This window comes from Vombatus ursinus, unplaced genomic scaffold (assembly GCF_900497805.2).
Source record: "Vombatus ursinus unplaced genomic scaffold, bare-nosed wombat genome assembly UNPS02010769.1, whole genome shotgun sequence".
NCBI lineage: Eukaryota > Metazoa > Chordata > Mammalia > Diprotodontia > Vombatidae > Vombatus > Vombatus ursinus.
The window spans coordinates 3511822-3535788 of NW_020950547.1; the positions used below are offsets into that span (position 1 = coordinate 3511822).

General features: G+C 36.4%; 2 pseudogenes; both read left to right on the forward strand.

Annotated features, from left to right (window-relative positions):
* Positions 1 to 7897: 7897 nt before the first annotated feature.
* Positions 7898 to 8865, forward strand: LOC114038039 (annotated as a pseudogene).
* Positions 8866 to 8892: 27 nt separating this feature from the next.
* The window catches only part of LOC114037962, a 19605-nt pseudogene continuing 4530 nt past the window's right edge, over positions 8893 to 23967 (forward strand).

A 23967-nucleotide genomic window follows, 5' to 3' on the forward strand; every position in this document is an offset into this window, starting at 1 on the left:
TAGCAGCTTGGTCCCAGTTTCTCTCCTTGGCATCATACTCTCCCCTGGAGTTGCTCCACAACAAAAGCAAAGAACGGCCTTTATTTCACCTCATGGAAAATGCAGATAAAGCAGAAGATTTATAGGTTCCTGTAAAGAGATACAGAAAATAGGCAGCTAGCTGGCACAGTCAGGAGTATGAATTCAAGTCCAACTTCAAACATTTACCAGCTGTGTGACCTAGGGCAAGTCACTTAACCTCTGTTTGCCTATAAAATGGGAATGATAATAGAACCTATGTCCCAGGGTTGTTGTGAGGATCAAATGCGATAATATCTATAAAGTGCACAGGCACTGGCCTGGAACACAGTAAATGTTACATAAATGCTAGTTACTAATTTAAAATACACTGAGGCTTTTTTTGGCCCAAGTGTACATCAACAGGGAGGGTATTCATAGTCATGGATTGGTAAGATTTGGGGACAACCGTAACTGTCTTATCTTACCTCCTTTAGAGTCAGTGATAACTTGAAGGTTGTAGTCATTTGTCCTTCATACTCAAATAGGAGCAATGACAACGTAATGTTGGAGTCAAGGTACGATGTGCTCAACTGTGGTTAATCAGTCCAATAGGAGCTCAGAGGGTTCTGCCATAGGTCAAGCATAAATAGTTCATTTAAACATTTGAGGTGAAAATGTCTCTACATTTGCTCATCTCACATTTCCTTCATGCTACTACAATTCTACTTTGTTCATAGAACACAGCACCTTCTTTGATGTGGGCACTCTATGCTTGGAAGTCCTATGCCAGTGTCTCCTATATCTCACAATTGATACTAAAGCTCTTCAGAGAAACCTTAAGAGTTGTCCTTATACCACCTCTTCTGACATCCATGTGAGCACTGGCCTTGTGTAAATTCTCTATAAAATAATCTTGTGAGCAAACATACATTTGGCATTCAAACAATGTGGCTAGCCCACTGGAGTTGGCTTGCTGCAGTACAATTTGAACACTTGGCAGTTCAGCTTGAGAGAGGACCTCAGTGTCTTATATCTTATCTTGCCAGGTGATCTTCAGAATCTTCCTAAGAAAATTCAAATGGAAGTGATTCAGTTTTGGCATGGCACTAGTAGACTGTCCAATTTTCATAGGCATACAGCAAAAAGGTCAGCACAATGGCTCTATAGACCTTTAGTTTGGTTGGCAGTCTAATACCTCTTCTCTCTCATACTTTCCTTTGGAAATTCCTAAACACTGAGCTAGCTCTGGCACTGAGTGCATCAACCTCATCACCTATGTGGATATCCCCAGAAAGTATAGTGCCAAGGTAAGTGAACTTATCCACAGCATTTAGAATTTCTCCATTTGCTGTAACCAATGGTTCTACATATGGATGCTGTGGTACAGTGCTGGCTGTTGGAGAGTCTCTGTTTTCTTGGTGTTGATTTTCTTAGTGCACAGCAGAGTTCTGCTACTCTCTGAAAAATAATGTTCCCTCAGAAGACATAAGCCCCAATTACCTGAGGGTCACTTCTTGTGCTTGGACTATATCACTTCTTGAAGACCTCCCTTCTGAAGCTCAGCTCAGTGCCAATCATCTATAGACAATTGTGAAGAAGAGGAATGTCTAAAGGTATCCAATTTACATTCACCAAACTCTCCATAGAAAATCACCAACTCTCAATCACACTCTCCTGAATTTATGGCACCACTCCCTTCATGCTATAAATTGCCTTCACCCCCCACCCCCTCCATGGGATCACTATGGTTTCTGATGTATGGGGCATAAGGGATAGGGCATATATATTATAATGAACCTCCCTCCCAAGTAACATACATTGAACTCATAGGTGTTTATCTGGTGTAATAGTAAGAGGAGATTGATTAGAGGCAGGTCACGCTTAGACAGTGTGAGACCTCAATAGATAAGATTTACCTGTGATTAACTTTGGTTAACCTTACAAAAAGATCTGGGCTTTATGCTGATGGTGTGCAGATCTCCTATAACACAAGGACAGTCACAAGCTTAAGTTAGAAATCCTCTTTGGAAAGTAATCTTGTGCCCCAAGGAAGAATCTTTAGCAGCTAGGATAAATCACATCCCTGAATTATTATAACTTTGGCAATACACTTTTTGTATATAATTCCAAATTGCTTTCCAGAATGGTTGTACCCACATTCACAGGTACACCAACAATCTATCAATGCACCTGTTTTCTCACAGCCCCTCTTCATTTATCATTCTCATTTTTTATCATCTTTGCCATTTGTATGTGAAGTGGAATCTCAGGATTGCTTTAATTGGCAGTTCTCTAATTAGCAGTGATTTGGAACATCTTTTTCATTTGTCTATAAGCGGCCTGGGATTTTTTCCCTTGAGAACGGTCTGGTCATATCTTTAGGCCATTTATTGTTTATTAGAGAATGGCTCTTTTCTTATATATTTAAATTTATTCCTTACATATCTTGGAAAAACATTTTTTCAGAAAAACTTGTTGCAAAGATTTCCCCTCAATTAATTGTTTCCCTTTTAATCTTAGATTTATTAGATTTGTTTGTGCAAAAGCTTTCAAAATTATCCATATTATGTTCTATAATGGAAGTTCATTTATGGCTTTTTCATTTTTTTCCTCTGAAATTGGATTGTTTAAATTTTCTATTTCTTGTTCTATTAATCTGAATATAATTTTTTTTGTAAATATTCATTTATTTCACTTAAATTGTTGTTTTTGCACATGATTGGGCAAAATACTTTCTGTTAATATCTTTTCTTTCTTCTTCATTTGCTGTGAGTTCCCCGTTTCATTTTTTATACAGTTAATTTGGTTTTCCTTTATCTTTTTAATCAAGTTAACTAAAAGTTTATCTTTTTTTTTAAAAAAAGTCACTTCTTATTTTTATCAATTCAATGATTTTTTTTTGTTTTCAATATTAAGTATTAAGTTAGCCTTCAGTTAACTTTTAATACTTTTTTCAGTAGTCTTCTGTATAACATTTCTGCTTTTCTATACTCATTTTTCAGATTTTTATTTTCTAAAATGATCACTTTCTGTAAAGGTGCCATACACAGTTGAGAAATCTGTATTGTTTCTATTTCTATTCATTAATTGCTACCTGTCTAACCATCTATCATATCTGATTTTTCTGAAATTCTTTTTATGTCATTAATTCCTTTCTTGTCTATATTTTTGTTAGATTTGCCTAGGACTGATAAGGTAAATTGAGGTACTCCGTTATTATAGTTTTATTGTCTATTTTTCCTTGCAATTCATTTAGTTCTTCCTTTTTGTTATTTATAAGCTATGCTACGGCTATGTATGTGTGTTTCATATAATATTGAAATACATTTATTGTCTCTTACCTTTCAATAAAACAGTGCTGAGCCTGGAGTTAGGAAGACTCCTCTTCCTGGGTTCAAATCTGACCTCAGACACTTACTAGTTGTGTGGGCACTTGGGCAAGTCACTTAACCCTGTTTGCCTCAGTTTCCTCATCTGTCAAATGAGCTGGAGAAGAAAATGGTAAACCACTCCAGTATCTTTGCCAAGAAAATCCCAAAATGGGGTCATGAGGAGATGAACACAACTGAAATGACTAAACAACAAGAACAGGTAAACTAAGTCAGGCACTCACTATGGACTAATTTGAGAGGGGAGATTTATATGTCACCAAGGTAACCAAGAAAACTCAGCAAATATAAACACCATGAAACAAAAAGCTGAAGAGATACATAACAAGTAACATCATGTCCTTGTAACCCACTCCCAATTGTGATGAATGAAAAGTGCAAGACACATAATTTCTGGCTAATTAATAATTTATTTATTTATTATGGTTAGCAACTAACTAATAAAATGAGGCCAATGATCCTTCCAGAAGCCAAAGACCAAGCTTGGGGGGTCACCGAATATTTAAATAACCTTGGAAGAGTGAGTGTTCTTGCCAAGAGGAAATCAACTCTGGTTGGTTAACAATTAATGAGAGAATGTATATTATAATGAGAGATTGGTTTCTCCTAATGAGAGGTTGGGAGACATGACTTTTATTATGTCACTCTTGGACAAAATGATTCATCTCTACCCAGACTACCCCCACTTCTGGCAATCTAGACAAAAGGATCTATTCTCCACCCAGTCTTCCCTAAGTAGAACAATGGTGGGTTACAGTAAGAATTCTACCTAGATAAGATGGTCTTTACCCTTTATTCAAAACTCAGCCTTCCCAGTTGGGTAGGATCCCACCCAAGATTGAACCCAATCTCATCATCAACCCTGTCCTTCCGAGGCTGCCTTGAACTAGTAACTAAATGAGGAAATAGAAAGGGAAAAAAACCTGCATCCTCTCATATTAGTAATTGATGAGTAATAATTATTCCTCTCATAATGTTCATTTAATCAGTACATTTCATCTTGAGTCCCAGATATTTCAGGTAGTTGTCTGGTCCCTGGAAATATCTTCCCTTGGACATTTTGGAATATGTCACATTCTCAGGTCAGTTCTGAAGGAAGGCTACTCCTAGTAAATCTGCTTCTCTGGTTCCAAGGGACTTGCAGAGATTTCAAGGTGATTCTGCTAAAAATCTTCCATTAACAAGACTCAATATAATTTAGTACAACCTCTTAAATTTGCTGTTCCAATAACTAGTTCATGTGGCAAAAACCAACTCAAGCTTTATGGTTCTGATCTTATTAACAACAGAGCTATATAAAAAAGAAAAAAGCATCAAATTAGGAATCCATAATTCACTTGAAACTTTAGAGAATTTTAGTTTTTACATACCACTTGCTCTTTCTAACTTTACTTAAAACCAGTATCTGATATGGACAATGCTACCAACAGGCTGAAGGAAGAATTTTAAAAAGAATCCATGAGGGCCTGACTTGGAAAATGAGCTCTTCTATCTCTTAAAATTATCAGACAAATACTTCAAAATAGGAAAATAACTTCACTTTCTTCACAATTATCAATGCAATTTTATATGTAAAATCCTTAATCCAATTTGAAAACTTGTTACTAAAACATACTCAAGGCCCATATATCCTATTAGAAACATTTGGAAACCAATGTTCTTAGTTCTTAGAGAATACAGTCTAATCCTGTTGCTTCCTCAGAGTTCGCTACCCCATTTTGTTAGAAAACTTTCACATCTTTGTCTTATTCCCCCTTTTTGAGGATATATTCCCATATCATCCTCTAAGAATGAGATATTTCAAGGATCCAAATTATATATGAAATAACTATTAATGCATGGATAGAAAGCTCAAGAATTCATTTACCTAGTTGCTTAGAATATGGAATTGTCTACAAATTCAGATTTAAAACAGTAAGATCTTTCCTACTTGCATCCTAGTATAGTAACTCAATGATGTTTTAGTCTAGCAATGACAAAACTTCCACTGTTCACAGTTTTACACTCCAGAAACCCTCAGCCTTGCATTCCTGTCCCCCTGCTTCAGTTCTCAGGAGGCCCTAAGGGTTGGGACATGCCCTTCAAGGACAGTGGTAGCATGTTCACCAAAATAATTTCATGTTGCAAATTTACTTCTAAGAATTTCCATTTGGTAAACATTATAACCCAATAGAATGCTGTCTGTTTGAAATTGCTAACAGGCATTTCTCTAGAAGTTTCTCAAATCCTTCTTATCTCAATGGGATCAAACCTCCTTTCCAAAAACCCTGATTAGTTTACAATGCAATAAATTTCTTCAGACTGGAAATAAAGATTCCCTTCCTTCTTACCTGTCTCTTGTCCGCCTCCCCAATTTGACCAGAGTTAGAAATGCAGAGAGACCATCTTGCTGAAGACATTGAAAGTTCTTCAGAAAAGTTTTCATTTTTTATGCTCTTTTTTCCATAGGAAGGCCACAGAAAGAAATTAGTTTGATTTACCAAGATACCAAACAAAGACAACGTGATAAGATAGACACATAGAATCAAAAAGTCAGTGCACACAATTTTCTAAAAGCAATCTTAAAGTCTTTAATTTGAATAAAAATCTCTTCAATAAGAGACTGAAAATCACTTCTTCAGAGCAAATTTTGGCCCTATCAAGATTCTTATATATCTTAGACCAATCTCTGCATAATTTGAGAGCTCTATTCTTACTCATCCTCTTCTGAAAGGGAAGTTTCCCCTGTTCTCAGGACAATAAGAGCTTTCCTAAGGAGATGTCCATTGAGAACACTCTCCTCTAAGGAAAGATAACCATCTGGATGTGGTTCAGGAGGATATGGAGGTTTGGGGAAAGGTGGCTATTCCTGAGGAAGTCCATTGGTAGAAATCTTAGCAGAGCACCTGAAGGTGTTCCTTCAGTGAAGGTCCAGTACCACATGGAGAGTGTTATAGTGGAAAAAGAAATTGAGTAGTTACATCCAGACAATAACTTATACATTCTGCATGCAGTTGCAGAAACAAATCAGGCCCAAAGCTCTCAGTTGCCAAGGACACTAACCATTAGTTTCTATACAGTTAATGTACAGTTTGGAAGTAATGAAAAACAGGATTACAGAATTAGAGGGATACCTAGTTTCTTATTGGTGGAGAGAATTGGGAAACACTGAGGTGAGAGGGAGAGGGGTAGTTTTGTGACATTCCTTTAGTCAGGTGACAGTTGGGAGAGGGTGTAATCTTGTGACTTCTCCAAAATCAGGTGACTTCCAAGAAGTTGAAACAACTTCATAAAATGGTGGATAAAGACAAAATGGAGTAACTAATGCTATTTCTTTGTAACACCTGGAAAACAGATCAAGGAGAAAAAATTTAAGAATCAGTGGACTATCTAAACACCAGGACCGAGAGAGAGAAAAAGAGAGAGAGAGAGAGAGAACTTAGACATCATATTTCAAAAAATATTGAAAGAAAACTGCCCATATCTCTTAGAACCAGAGGGCAAAGTAGAAATAGAAAGAACTCACCTCTTGAAAGAAATCCCAAATGCTAAAAGGGGTAGACTTCAAAAACAATCTAGTAATATCAATACTAAACATATGTGCACCAAATGGCAGAGCATTCAAATTCTTAAAAGAAAAGTTAAATGATTTACAGGAAGATATAGACAGTAAAACAATACCAGTGGGAGATCTCAACTTTCCCCTTTCAGAGATAGATAAATCTAACTATAAAACAAATAAGAAAGAAGTCAAGGAGATGAATGGAATCTTAGAAAAGTTAGATACAATAAACTCTCTGAAGAAAACTGAATGGAAATAAAAATACCTTTGTCTCAGCTATACAGACACTTTTACAAAAATTGACTTTGTATTAAAACATTAAAACCTTACAACCAAATGCAAAAAAAAGCAGAAATATTAAATTCATCTTTCTCAAACAAAGAAAAAAATTACATTTAATAAAGGGCTGTATAAATAAAAAGCTAGTTGGAAACCAATAATCTAATCCTAGAGAATGAGTGGGTCAATGAACAAATCATAGAAACAATCAACAATTTCATTAAAGAGAATAACAATGAGACAATATATCAAAATTTGTAGGATGCAGCTGAAGCAGTAATTAATGGAAATTTTATATCTCTAAATGCATACATCAATAAAAGAGGGAAAAATAGGTCAATGAATTAGACATGCAACTAAAAAAAAAAACTGGAAAAAAAATCTTAAAAATCCCAAATTAAAAATCCCCATTCCAAAATGGAAATCCTGAAAATCAAAGGAAAGATTAATAAAATTCTAAGTTAAAAAATTGAACTAATAAATAAAACTAAAAGCTAGTTTTATTTTTAAAAATCAGTATAATAGATAATATATTAGTTAATTTGATTTTTAAAAAGAAAGAAAACAAATTACTAGCATCAAAAATGTACCATCAATAAAGATGAAATTAGGCCATTTGTTCGTCTCTCTCTCTAAGCACCGTGGTGTTTTTGCTCTCTCCTCGCCTCACATCCCTTCCCCGACACCCATGTACCAGGCAAAGCCGTATCACGGGGTGAGCGGATAACTGTGTGTAGAGCTCCCCACATGCACGTATCGAGTCCCCAATATACATGCCAACAACCGAAGCTCAGCCTTCACCGAGGGCCCAGCGGGGCACGTGCAGAAAGAGGCTGACCCGTCTCTTCAGGCTCTTGAGTCCTTCCAGGAAGAGATCTTAAAACGTTTGTATGAACTGAAAGTTGCTGTTGATGGGCTCTCCAAGATGGTACAAACGCCAGATGCAAACTTTGATGTGACAAACATGATCCAAACTAATGAATACACTACTTTAAAAACTACCAGTGCAGTAGACTTAGATTCAATGCTTGGGAACGATTACGGAGCATTGAAAGATATTGTGATCAATGCGAACCCAACTCTGCCTCCACTTTGCCTGTTTGTGCTACGCAGCTTTCTTTGTGAACACTGCAAGACATTATCAACTGTTCATGTGCATTCATCTGTAAAGAATGTTCCTGAAAATCTTTTGAAGTGTTTTGGAGAACAATCTAAGAAACAGTCACGTCATGAGTATCAATTGGGCTTTACTTTAATTTGGAAGGATGTGCCAAAGCCCCAGATGAAGTTCAGTATTCAAACAATGTGTCCTATCGAAGGTGAAGGAACCATTGCTCGATCTTTGTTCTCACTGCTTGGCCAGACACATGATGCTGTCAGTCTAACACTTACAGATCATTGGATAGATACGACTTTTTTTTTCAGTTGAAAGAAGGAAGCAGTAAAGAAAAAGCAGCTGTCTTGCGCTGTATTAGCTCTGCTCTTGGCAGAGGTCCCTGGCTGGTGGGAAATGAACTCACTGTAGCAGACATTGTAGCTTAGGGTGTACTTCAGCAATTGGGTGGCCCTAATTCTGTTCCAACTGATATTCAAAAATAGATGAAATCATGTGAAAATTTGGCCTCTTTTAATAGTGCCCTGAAACTCCTGAAGTAAATTCTTAGAATACATTTTAAAAGTGGCATGACTGAAAACCTGTACTGCCTCATGCCTGTTGGTAAATGAACTTATATTAAAATTGATGTCTTACAGCCAGATGTCAAACACCAATAAAATTATCACAGAAAAAAAAAGATGAAATTAAAGCAACTAGGAGTTGTTTTGCCCAATTATATGCCAGTAAAACCTACAATCTAAGTGAAATGGATAAATATTTACAAAAATATAAACTGTCCAGATTAACAGAGGAGGAAATAGAATACTTAAATAATCTCATCTTTAAAAAAAATTGAGCAAGCCTTCCATGAGCTCCCTAAGAGAAAATCCCCTGGACCAGATGGATTCACAAGTAAATTCTACCAAACATTTAAGGAACGATTCATCCCAATACTATACAAACTATTTGAAGAAATAGACAAAGGAGTCCTACCAAATTCCTTTTATGACACAAATATGATATAAATACAACACAAATACCTAAAACAGGGAGAGCAAAAACAGAGAAAGAAAAGTATAGACCAATTTCCTTAATGAATATTGATGCAAAAATTTTAAATTAATTACAAGCAAGGAGATTATGTATCACAAAGATCATACACCATGACAAAAGAGGGATTTTACTGGGAAAACTATAAGCATAATTGACCATATTAAGAACATAAAACAACAAAAATCATATGATTATCTCAACAAATGCAGAAAAAGTCTATGCCAAAATACAACACCCATTCCTTTTAAAAAAAAACAGAAAGAAAAAAGAAATAAAAAAAAAGAAATAAAAACACCAGAAAGCATAGAAATCAATGGAGCCTTTTTTTTTTTTAAAGATGAGGCAATTGGGGATAAGTGATTTGCCCAGAGTCACACAGCTAGTGAGTGTTATATGTCTGAGGCTGGATTTGAACTCAGATCCTCTTGACACCAGGGTCAGTGCTCTATCCACTGAGCCACCTGGCTGCCCTGATGGAGCCTTTTTTAAAAAATGATAAATAGTATCTATCTAAAACAAGAGCAAGCATTATCTGTAATGGGGATAAACTTGAAGCCTTCCCAATAAGATCAGGAGTGAAGCAAAGATGTCTATTATCAACACTAGTATTCAATATTGTATTAGAAATGCTGACTATAGCAATAAGACCAAAAAAAAAAGAAATTGAAGGAATAAAAATAGGCAATGGGGAAACAAAATTATCAACTTTTGCAGATGATATGAATGACATGAATTTTTGAAGACGGTATACTTGGAGAATCAACTAAAAAGCTAGTTGAAACAATTAACTCCTGCAAAGTTGCAGGATATAAAAAAAAACTCAAGGAGGCAGCGAGGTGACACAGTGGATAGAGCACTGGCCCTGGAGTCAAGAGAACCTGAGTTCAAATCCAGCCTCAGACACCTAACACCCACTAGCTGTGTGACTCTGGGCAAGTCATTTAACCTCAATTGCCTCATATAAAATAAATAAATAAAAATAAAACAAACTCACATAAATACTACCAACAAAACTCAAAAGGAAGAGATAGAAAGAGAAATTTCATTTAAAATCACTGCAGACAACATAAAATACCTCAGAGTCTACCTGCCAAGACAAACCCAAGAGATTATATGAACACAATTGCAAAACACTTTTCTCACAATTAAAGACAAATCTAAATAATTGGAGAAATATTAATTGTTCATACAAAGGCCAAGCCAGTATATTAAAAATGACAATTCTAGTTAAATTACTTTACTTACTCAGTGCTATATCAAACTACCAAAGGTTTATCTTATAGAGCTAGAAAAAAGTAATAAAATTCATCTGGAAGAACAAAAGGTCAAGAATATCAAGGGAATCAATGAAAAAAAAATGTTACAGAAAGCAGCCTAACAGCTTCAGATTTGTAAACTATATTACAAGCAGTAATTATCAAAACAATCTGGTACTGGCTAAGAAAAGGAGTAGTGGATCAGTAGAATCGGTTAGGTCAGGGGTGGGGAACCTACAAAACTGGAAAACAGTTTAGAAGAAACTGGGCACAGACCAACATTTCACACTGTATACCAAGATAAGGCAAAAATGGATAGATTATTTAGACATAAAGGGTAGGGAGGAGGGAGTGGTGAGCAACACCTGACACTTGAACCTCACTCTCATCTGAATTGGTCAACGGAAGGAAGAATACAAACACACACACACACATACACACACACACACACACACACACACAGAGTTGAGAACAGAAATATATTTCACTCAACAGTGAAATAGAAAGGAAAGGAGAGAAAGGGGAAGGGAGAATTGAAGTGAGGGCAGATTAAGGGAGAGATTAGTCTGAAGCAAAACAAATTCTAAGGATGTACAAAAATAATCTGAGGGGATGCCCATAAATTGGGGAATGGAGGAATAAGTTAGAGTATAAAAATATGATGAAATACTATTGCAATGAATTCTTATTACAGTAGTAAACAACCAAGGATTTCAGAAGATTTTAATGAAACATGTTACTAACCTTCCAAAAGAGAAGTAGAAAACTCAGAGTGCAGAATGAGACAAATACTTTTAGAACATGACCAATGCGGAAATTTGTTTTTATTGACTATGCATGTGTGTAATGAGTTTTATTTGTGTGTATTTGTGTTTTCAATGGGAGTAATGGAAAGTGTTGGGAGGTAAGGGAAGATGTAAAGGAAGATCTTGGCTGATTAAAATAAAATATATTTTAAAAATGTAAGAAAACTTAGGAGCTCTGATCAACACAATGACCAATCCCAATTGCTGTAGACTCACGAGAAAACATACTACTCACCTCTAGACAGAGAAATGATGAACCCAGAATACAGATTGAGACATATTTTTTAGACATAGCAAATGAGAAATTTTGTTTTGTTTGATGATACATGCTTGTAACAGGGATTTTGGTTTTTTTGTTTTGTTTTGTTTTTTGCTTTTTCGCCTGATGAGGGAGGGAAAGGAGTAGGAAAGAGAGAAAGGCTGAGCTTTATTTGAATATAAAATAAAATAAAATTCAATTTTTAAAAAAAGATTAAAAAAAAAGATTTTTTTAAAAGACATGTATTTCACCCCAGACTGTAGTGTGATCCTGGGAATGTCACTTAACCTCTTCTGAGCCTCAGTCTCCTCTTCCATAAAATGAGGATAATATTCACATCCTCTACCTCACAGATTTTTGTAAACCTTTATGAACCTTAAAGCACTATTGTTGTTGTTGTTGTTGTTGTTATTAATATAGTCTAATATAATTAAATCATTAATTCTGATATAATTCTTAATTAGTATAGTCAATAGTTATTGTCATGTGGCCCGTGACCCAAGAGAACTCTGAGTTCACACAGGTTACAATTCTGGAGGCTAACCCCGAAGAATCATTTTCTCCTTTTGGTTCATTGCCTCCCATCTGGAGTACTCCAGGAAAATCTCTAAATTTATTGATGGTATAGCTCACGTCTAGGTTTCCCCAAATGTGGGTAAAAGGATCTCCAACTCCTACACAAGCACTCAAGGTATTAAATGCATACTGGGTGTGGGAGAGCCTTTATCTTACTCCACAGAAACTGCATGACGTGCGAAAGGTTCACCGGAGCCCATTAACATACATAGAAACACACAAGGCGTTAAAATAGCCCATGAGACTCTGCCCAGAAGTTAACCAAGTTTTGGAGGCTGCTGACAAGAAATTCTCTTCTTATTGACATTTCACAGCAACATCAGGCTGGGATGCAAGGTCCAGATCTCCTGGGCCCACATGGGATGGCTTTAGTTGTAGGGGCTACATTCAAAGTATGCCATTAAAGAAATCTCTTTTACAGATGGTGCTATGTAGGAAATCTCCCTTTTCTTAACAGAAGGTTAGATTCTGAGACAGGAATTCAACGTAATTCCTATCTTTATACAAGAACTTGAGGTGTATAAGCATAGTCCATGAAGTACCCTCTCAAGCTGAGCAGGAACACACACACACACACACACACACACACACACAACTGCCTTTATTATTAACTGTGTCTGCCGGGCAGACAATTAGTGAGAAATCCCTTTCACCCCATTTACTGCACCCTGGAAGAAGGCACAGAGGAAAAAGTAGAAAGTCCTACAGAGACGACTTTCTTCAGGAGAGAGTTCTGAAGGCTTTCAGAGGGTCTGAGAGTACAAACATGCCTACCAATTTGCTTTATTTAGACCATAAAGGCAACTCTTCTGAAAAAAGTCTATTCCTCCTGACTGTCACCAACAATCATCTTAGGGGCATCTGAGAACCAATCGGAGAAGTACACTGGATCTTCTCAATAAGGTGCCAGTGTTTATACTTGGGAAGTTGCCCCTTCAAATGCTTTCAGACAATGCACTCTGATCTGTAATCTCATCAGATTTGGAGGGTAGAGTCTTATCAAGTTGATCAGCAGATCCGTTGATCAATCCTTGCTCTCTACACTAAAAATGCTTATTACCTAGGCTATGGCAAGCTATTGGACAAGCAGTCCTTTGAGTTAGCCCATCAGTACCTATATCTTGGAAGGCATTATGGACAGATAATGAACTCAGTCCAGGACTGAATAGTAAGAAGAAAAGTTGATTTGTATTCAGAAAATACATAGTCCATTCAACGATCTCAAACTGTTCTTTGATAAAAAAAAAAAAGAATCAATCTGTTTAACATCAATATTCTCCTAGTGCTGTTATATAATTTTGATTCATATGAGACTAGACTTTCCAAAAAATCAAAATTTCAGGCAATGCAAAAGGTAATGGAAAGATCCATGGTGGGCACTAAGAAGTTGCCATACATTGTCAATGATGACTTGTATAGAAGAAGTAGAGAGAAAGATATCATCCAGGAAATGTATTATCTGAACTAGAAGTGGACTGTTCATGTATCATGGGAAAGGAATAACATATGGACAGCCTGAATGCTGATATTCATGGAATGTTAAAGCCCAGGGGCAGTGGTCTCAGCAGTCAATAAACATTTAAGCACCTGTCATCTATCAGGCTCTATGCTAAGTGCTAGGAATACAGAAAAAAAAATTTTAAATCCCTGCACTCAAGGAGTTCGCAGTCTAACAGGGGAGATAATATGATGAGAAAGGAGAAAACTTCATTCATGGTTGACAGCCAGAGAAAATGCCTAGAGATGGAAGATGGAGTGTCTTGTGCAAAGAACAACAGAGAGGCCATTACCACTGGATGACAGAATAGGGGAAGGTAGGGAGAGGAGGAGGAGTAAGGACTGGAAAGGTAGGAGGAGGCCAGGTTATGAAGGTCTTTAAACACCAAACAGAAGCTTTTATATTTGATCCTGGAGGTAATAGGAAGCCACTGGAGTTTACCGACTAGGGACGCGACTTAGTCAGCTTTAGGGAGATCACTTTGACAGGTAAGTGAAGGATGTATTGTAGTAAGGAGAGAACTGAGGCAGGGAGACCATCTAGAAACCTGTTTCAATGTTTCACATGTGAGGTGTTGAGACCTGTACCAGGGTGGTGATGCAACTGTCAGAAAAGAGAACGCAGCATTGACAAGAGATATTACAAAGTTATAGTTGATAGGACATGCTAACGGATTGGATGGGGTAGGGGTGGGGGGTTAGTTAGAGACAATGAAGAGTCAAGGATGGCACCTAGGTTGTGAACCTGGGAAGATGGTGGTGCCCTTGAAATAGAAAAGTTGGGGAAATGAAAAGGCTTGGGGGGGAGGTGCAATGAATTCAGTTTTGGACATGTTGCATTTAAGATGTCTACGGGACATTCAGTATGAGGTGTCCAATAGGTTTCTAAATTTTTTTGATTGTATATTCCTATCCGCATAAATCTTATATATGTGCTCCTAATATATGGTTATTTATCTACCTCTTGAGAAACAGCATGGCCTAGTAAATAAAGAACTGGCTTTGAAGACAGAAGACAAGGGTCTAATTCCTTCTTTTGACACATATAATGAGGAAACTAGCAAATAGGAGACCAACCCTTAAAGCATGTGCCATTCATTCTGCTTGCTGGCAATCCAAGTGGAGTAGGCCAGTTTCTGGAAGTGTGTGATGTTTCATAATTTAGGGGCCCTGCCCACTATTCAGAGAAGACACAAATATTTGATACCTGTTTCTTTTCAATTTACTGAATGGTAATGAAAAAGTCTATTAATTGGCTGTTGAGACAAAACTGAATGTGCACACAAAAGATATAATGAGAGGGAACTCTCCTTTGGTTGCATTAGAATGAGAAGGAATAAATGTTACAGTCTTCCAGGCACAGAAATAAGTAGGAGTAGTTTAAGGCCTGGTCAAGTAGCTCCATTTGAATCCCAGTGGGTTTTATCAAAGCCTGGTTTTCCAATGCTGTATTTCAAGAAATCATAAATTTAACTACATGGGAAAAATGAGTTAATTGTCCCAGTTTTTTTTAATGATAGAATAAATAAGTAGGGAAGAGAAAAAAAATCTAGCCTGTAAATCCCAAGATATCTTGTGAGGTTTCAGGCATCTTTTCAGTAAATATCCCTGTTTAAAATCTTATTGTTATTAATTGCTCCTTGGGCATCAAGAAGATTTCAACATATAATTTGATATTGGGGCATTGATTACTAGTAAATTAATGTTAAGGAGATGTCAAATGATGATAATATTTGGGGAGAATACATGAGATGGGGGCTTGGTGAGTCCCTGCAACCCCTCAGGTTTCACCATAATTCTGAGAAGAGCTGTCACCATTGAGCTCTGAAGATCTGACTCACCAATATGAATGTATGTTGGAAGAGAGATCCCAGAGCCTATACGTGATACACATATACTGACATATATACTCATGGCAAGCAGGTTAAAAATGTAGCGCTCTAGTCAACTCCTAATGCCAGAAGTTATTATTGTTGTTTCTCCTTCTTTCTCAAAGAGGACCATTTACATCAGGAGGGTGATATCTTGACTCGTTCATGAATTAGATTTAAATGAGGCTGGGCTCTGCAAATCATCAGCCCTCACTCTTTCCTCCAGAGTCATCAAAGTCCAGTGGCAAGACATAGGTCAAGACAATCGGCAATGGGGCAATGGCCTGATGACCCCTGATGCAGTGGATGACCTTGGCCTTTCTAAATTAAGGTCTTTCCCAGGCCTCAGTTTGTCTGAGGCAGCACCCATTCAATGACTAAGGACTACGTAAGAATTAAGACAAAAGATGGTCTGATTCACCATCACAAAAATATCACTCTGGGAGGGGGAGACCATAAATAACAGAGAAAGTATTGACCTGCATTTGTTATGGAAGTCTCTTATCTGGGAGTTTCCTATATCAGTGAAATCACAGGTTTAGTTCTTATCTCCTAGGCCTATGTACACACTACTACATCAATGTATTATGTACATGAAAACAAACATAAAAATAAAATATTTTAAAGGTGAAATTAGTAATATTCTAAAATAATTATTTTATTAATGGTACCAAAAACCTTTCATTATTACTAAAATGCTATCAATATTTTTATAAGATCAATGTTATTAAATATCCATCATTATTTTTGAAAATCTTGGTTTAACACTTTGTGATACAGAAACTCAAAAGTCTGCTTGTAAGCTTAATTCACTTTGATACTTAACTTTTATGGTTGTCTGTCACTGCTGAAGAAATACCTCACAAAGACCTTTAGATTCAAAAAGAAGCATTTTTGGTTGCACTTACTAAATCATGATACTCATTTTCAATCCCATCCAACAGTTAGGCAAAGTTTTTTGTAGTGGTACAGTGGATAAAGCCCTAAGCCTGAAATCAGGAATATCTGAGTTCAAATCTAGCCTCAGACACTTACTGGCTGGTGACCCTGGGCAAGACACTTAACTTCTGTCTGACTTGGTTTCCTAATCTGTAAAATGGGGATAATAATGGCACCTTTACCCCAATGTTATTGTGAGAATCAAATGAAATGATGTCTGTGAAGTGGTTTGCAGATCTTAAAGTGCTAAGTGCTAGCTTTTGTTATTATTATCATTATTATTGTTATTGCTATTTGTATTAATTAATTGTTCTTGCAAACTAATTAGAAAGTCTTTAATTTTTATATGCTTTTAAAAAATGAATTCAAAACCCACTGAAACTCTTTGTTTGGGAGATTTTTTGAAAGGTTAGAAAATTCTGTTTCTAAGTTTTTCAAGTATGAGTGTTTTTGTAGGTGACGCACAGTTTTTGGCAACAAAAACATCAGTTTTTAACTATCTTGACAGTTGTAGTGGTTTCATACTATCATTTGCTAATAGGTCATGGCACAATATATACTTACACTAAGGTTCATCATTAACAATATTGGAAGCAAATCCATATTTTAAATAATCATCTTGAGAATTTTGAATTTTTCTGGTCAACTTCTAGTCAGATCAAATTAGATGGTCATTGTTTTATCTAATAATGTGGCTAACAAAGAGCACATAGAAGTGCCAGTCCTGCCCAAAAGTTTAATGGATTGGTGTATGTGGCTGGCACACAGTAGGTGCTTAATGAATATTTATTGACTGCCTCAAGATGTGGTGAAGTCCCTCTCCTTGAAGAATGAAGCACAGGGGAATTTTAATGAAAAGTATCGTCCCACACAGAGACAGCTTTAACAAACTTTATCATTTCTCATAACAGAAAACAATAGCTGCTAGCAGGGACAGGCTTAGCATATGGTTTCCATGCCCACAGTGGCAGTGAGCAGCACAGGAAGAGGAGGGATCTGATACCAATGGAAAACGGCTCTGTTATCTCTAAGACCAATAAAATGAAAGTATTCTATAAATTCTTAATAAGGAGGTTGGAGGTCCCCCACTAGGATAGTTTTGCTTTTTTTTTGTTTTTGCTATTTCTTCCTGTAAATCCCTGAGCTTCTCCTCTAAGAATCTGGGTGCTATACCATTTGGTGCATATATATTTAGTAATATTACTTCATTGTCTATGGTGCTTTTTAGCAGGATGTAGTTTCCTTCCTTATCTCTTTTGATAAGATCTATTTTTGTTTCTGCTTTGTCTGAGATCAGGATTGCTACTCCTGCTTTCCTTGTCTTTCACAAGGCTAAATTCTAGGATTATGCTGCCTAGGGAATTCAAGATCCTCTCTCCTCTACACACAACTTTGTGGTTCTGAAAGAATGTCCTTAAATTCCCCTCTCAGGCTTCATAGAAGGACACTTCCTATAGCTAAGTACTTTTGCTACAAGTTACCATTACTACTTATGGGTAAGGGTGGGGGTGGGAGAGGTGAGTAACTGGAGAGAAATCCCTCCACTACCTGTTGCATTTTGGAGGTAGATACAAGGAAAAAGGGAGGAAAATACTCCTGAGGAATTGAAAGCTCCAGAGAGCGAATTAGATTGCTTTTATAAGTCACAAGGAATTACTGACTCAGGCAGTCACTGAGTCTTGTTTTCTGCTTTTCATAACTTTCCTTCCAAGAAATTTCCAAAACTTCCTTTCCTTCCCTAGAATCTCATCAGATTGTTTGGGAAATTTTTTCAAATTGAGCAGACACCCTACCACCATTCACACTCTTATGTTAAGATAGTTTTAAAAAAAAGTATAAGAATAGTCTTACTTTTCAAGTATTTGTATACGTTTCTCACTACTGTGTCCTGATTAAAGTTGGCCTAACTCCTAAAGTACATTTTCTTCCTTCCATGTCTTACCTCAAAATTTTGTAATATCAGATTAGGCAAAATGTTCCCTGATTCATCATGAAGATGGAACATTTTGAACAAATACAAATGAAACACACTGAAAAGCCTTTCTTAAACATGGTAATCTCTTCATCTCTGAATGTATCTGTTACACAGTGATCTTAAATTTAAACCAATTGAATCTTCTTCAACTCAGCAATACTTACAATGAACAAAAGGTCACATTGTTCAGTTTTTAGAACTAAGAACTAAGAGCTAAGGCTCTTTAGGTCAGGATCCAAGTGATTGGCCTTGGAAAACTTCAGGGATTGTCATCAGAAACAAAGTGAGACCAGCCGTAGAAGTAGGAGACAAAAAATTACCATTTCTACCAACTCTTTACAAAATACAATTATATGTAAATGATTCAAAAGCAGAACAGCCCAGGGCAGCCAGTTCTCAACGTAAACTATTTATTTCCATCTATACCACTATTATTGTTTGGCTAAGACATCTGAAATTGGGATGTCTGGTCTATACATAACCAGGAGTGGGGAGAAAGAGACAGAGAGACAGGGACAAAAAGACAGAGACAGACAGAGGGGGGAGACAGAGGCAGAGATAGAGACAGAAAGAAGGGAGAAAAGAGAAACAGAGAGAAGAGAGAGAATAAAAGAGAGAAAGAGACAGAGAGACACAGAAAGACAGAAAGGGAAGTAGGAGGAGGAGTAAGAGGTTGGGGAGGGACGAAGGGTGTAGTCGGAGACAGAGGTCATCTAGAACCTGTCAGATAAGCAGTAGGATGGATTGATAAAATTTCTAGAAAAAAACTGCTAGATTATGCAGAATGAAGGAAGCAGAACCAGACCATTACACAAAGTAATAACATTATTGTAATGATGATCAACTATGAGAGATTTAGCTATTCTGATCAATACAATAATCCAAGACAATTCTGAAGGACTCATGATGAAAGATGCTGTCTACCTCCAGGAAGAAAATTGATGAACTCTGAGTGCAAATTGAAGTATAATTTTTTTTCACTTTCTTTATTTTTTTTGCTTTTTTGCAACATGGGTAATATGGAAATATATTTTGCATGACTTCACATGTATAATTGATATCATATTTCTTGCCTTCTCAACAGGGTCAGGAGAGGGAGAAAATTTGACACTCAGAAGTTTAAAAAAAAAAAAGAATGCTAGGGGGCAGCTAGGTGGTCCAGTGGATAGAGCACCAGCACTAGAGTTAGGAGGACCTGAGTCCAAATCCAGCCTCAGTCATTTGACTCTTACCAGCTGTATGGCCCTGGGCAAGTCACTTAACCCCATTGCCCAGCCAAAATAATAAAAATAAAAAAGAATGCGAAAAATAAATAATAATAAACTTTAGAAGGTGAGTTTCACCTGAAAACAACAATAATAATTACTCACATATTTATAGTATTCTATGATAAAGTGCCTTCTTAACAATTCTCCTATGATATAGATAGTATAAAAATTGTTGTTTTCATTTTACAAGGAACTGAGGCTCAAAGAGGTCCTTTGCCTTGCCCAAAATCACAAAGTTGGTAAGTGGAGGAACCAGGACTGTAGCCCAAGTTCTGAATCCTAGCCTCCCCCACCACCATCTTAATGCCATATTACTCTGCCTGAGGGCAAGTTAAGAGATCTTGATAATGGAGATTACAATTACACTTAGCACTTAAAGACTGCCATAGCAGTGATTACTTTTGACATTTATTTGGTGCTTTGAGGTTTGGAAATACCTTATTATCTATTTTGCTTTCCAAAACAAGTGAGGTAAAGATTACCAATATTATTATTGCCTTCAATCTTTCCCAACATCAAGGTCTTCTCCAATGAGTCCTGTCTTCTCATTATGTGGCCAAAATATTTAAACTTCAGCTTCGGTATTTGCCCTTCCAAAGAACTGACTGAATTAATTTCAGTATTGACTGATTTGGTCTCCTTGCTCTCTCTCAAAAGTCTTTTCCAGTACCACAATTCGAAAGATGAGGAAACTGAGGCTGAGAAAAGCTAAGTAGCTTGCCCAGGTTTACATACACCTATACTGAATTAGGAGTTAAAAGACCCATGTTTGAGTCCTGGCTCTGCCACTAATTGACTATGTAGCCTTGGACAAATAACCTCAGCTCAAAATAAAGAGATGATAGATAGACAGATAGATAGATAGATAGATAGATAAATCACCTCATCGCTAGAGGCCTCAATTTCACTCATCCCTAAACAAGTGGGTTCATAGGATCATGGCTCTTGAGCTAGAAGGAAAAGGATAGATCGTCTAGACCAGAGCTTTATAACATGGGGTCCATGGATAGACATCCTTCAACTTGGATGGGGAAAAAAAATAAATCTTCCTCTTCATTAACCTCTAGCAGAAATTTAACATTTCCATAAATTATTTATAAACATCATTCTGAGAAGAGATCTTACCGGAGATTTAAGAGATTTTACCAGACTACCAAAAGGATAAATAGCACCAAAAAGTCTTGATTTGGACCAACCCTATCAGTTTACATTTGACCACAAGTGACCATCCGGCCTTACGCTCAGGGTTTACTTCTGATATCAAGAGCCTTTCATAGTCAATAAGCATCAACTCACAAGCATCAAACATAACAGCTTCCATTTTTCAATTGTATTTAGCAAACTAATAATGCTAAATTAATCATTTAACATGCAGCATATACAATAATAAATAATTAAAGTAATCATTATATGTAACCTTTGTTGTTGTTGTGACCCCATGGACCATAGCTCACCAGACCCTTCTATCCTCCACTGATCTCCAAGATCATGTTCATTACTTCCATGACATTATCTATCCATCTCATCATCTGGTTTTCCCTTTTCCTTTTGCCAATCTTTCCCAACATCAAGGTCTGCTCCAATGAGTCCTGTCTTCTCATTATGTGGTCAAAATATTTAAACTTCAGTTTCAGTATTTGCCCTTCCAATAAATAGTCTGAATTAATTTCAGTATTGAATGATTTGGTCTCCTTGCTGTCCAAGGGCCTCTCAAAAGTCTTCCCCCAGTTTCACAATTCAAAAGTATCAATTCTGCACCACTAAGTTTTCCTTATAGTTCAACTCTCATAGCCATATGTTACTACTGAAAAAAAAACATAGCTTTGACTATATGGACCTTTGTCAGCAAAGCGATGTTTCTGCTTTTTAGTAAAATGTCCGGATTTGCCATAGGTTTCCTCCCAAAGAGCAAGCATCTTTTAATTTCATGGCTGCAGTGATCTCTAAGCCCAAGAATATAAAATCTGATACTACTTCCGTTTCTTCTTCCATTATTTGCCAGAAAGTGATGGGACTAGTTGCCAAGATCTTAGTCGTTTTGGGGGGTTTTTTTATGTTAAGCTTCAAGCCAGCTTTTACACTCTCCTCTTTCATGGTCATCAAGAGACTTCTTAATTCTTCTTCACTTTCTGCCATCAGAGTGTTATCATCTGCACACAGGAGATTATTGCTGTTTCTGCCATCAACCTTAATTCCAGCTTGTGAGTTATCCAGCCTGGCATTTCACATGATGAATTCTGCATATAAGTTAAATAAATAAGGTAACAATATACAGCTTTGTCATATACCAATTTTAAACCAATCAGTCGTTCCATGCTTGGTTCAAACTGTTGCTTCTTGGCCAGCATACAGGTTCCTCAGGAAACAAGAAAGATGACCTGGTACTTCCACCTCTTTGAGGACTTAACACATTTGGTTGCGATTCACACCATCAAAGGCTTTAGTGCAGTCAATGAGGAATTAGATGTTTTGCCAGAACTCCTTTGCTTTTTCCATAATGCAGTGAATGTTGGCAATTTGGTCTCTAACTCCTCTGCCTCTGAAAAATAAGCACACACATACACACACACATACACATACACACACACACACACACACACACACAAATCAATCAGTTCTTCTGGTTATTCTCATTTTACATATTGCTAAAGCCTAGCTTGCAGAATCTTCAGCATGACCTGGCTGGCATGTAAGATGAGTGCAATTGTTGATAATTAAAACATTCCTTGGTATTGCCCTTCTTTAGGATTGGGATGTAAAGTGATATTTTCCAAAATATTTGTCACTGATGAATTTTCCAAATTTGCTGGATATTGACTGATGAATTTTCCAAATTTGCTGGATATTGAGTGAAGCACCTTTTTTGGTATGGCCATGATAATTTCTTTATTTTATTAACTGTTTATTCATTTTGAATTTAAACAATAAGACAAAAATAAAAGAACATTTCCACATACACAGCACAAAATAAAAACCATAAATTTCCATTTCACACTGTTTACTTTTTTAAAAAAACTATTTTTAAAAAACTATTTATTACCTTGTAATAAATATCATAAAAATCATTTTCAAAGCTGCCCTGCTTTTCTGTGCTTCCAAGTTTTCTTTTGTTCTCTGCTGTGCAGTTTTTTCTCCCCCTCTCCCCATCTTGCCCTAGAGAAGGTACCATTAGATACCATACTATACATACTTCTATTTATCAGTTCTTTCCCTGAAGGTGTATAGCATTTTCCTTCATAGACCCTTCGTAGTTGATTTCAATATTTGTAATACTCAGAATAACTTAGTCAGTTTTTCTTTGAACAATATTGCTGTTACTACATACAATATTCTCTTGGTTCTGCTTATTTCACTCTTCATTATTTCTTGCAATCCTCCCATGTATTTATAAAATCAACCAGCTCATCATTTCTTATATCACAGTAGTATTCCATCATAATGATAAACCACAACTTGTTTAGCCATTCCCCAGTTGACAGGCATCCCCTCAATTTTCAGTTCTTTGCCACCAAAAAGAGAACTGCTATAAATATTTTAGAACGTGTAAGTTCTTTTCCTTTTTCCCTAATCACCTTGGGAAACATACCTAATAGTGTTATTACTGTGTCAAAGGGTATGTACAGTTTTATAATTTTTTAGGCATAATTCCAGGTTCCTCTCCAAAATGATTGGATCAGTACACAGTTCCACCAATAGTGAATTAGTGTCCTAATTTTTCCACATTCCCTCCAACATTTGTCATTTTCCCTTTCTATCATTTTAGTCAATCTGATAGGTGCAAGATGATATCTCAAAGTTGTAATTTGAATTTCTCTAATCAGTAATGATTTAAAGTATTTTTCATGTAACTATATATAGTTTTGATATATTCATCCAAAAACTGCCTGTTCATGTCCTTTGACCACTTATCAATTGGGGAATGAGTTGTATTCTTATAAATTTGACAAAGTTGTTTATATATTTGAGATATGAGACCTTTACCTGAGAAATTGTCTATAAAAATTTTCTCCCAATTTTGTTTTCCTTCTAATCTTGGCTACATTGGTTTTATTTGTACAAAACCTTTTTAATTTAATGTAATCAAAATTTTCTATTTTATACCTAAAAATGCTCTCTAGGGGCAGCTAGGTGGCACAGTGGATAGAGCACTGGCCCTGGAGTC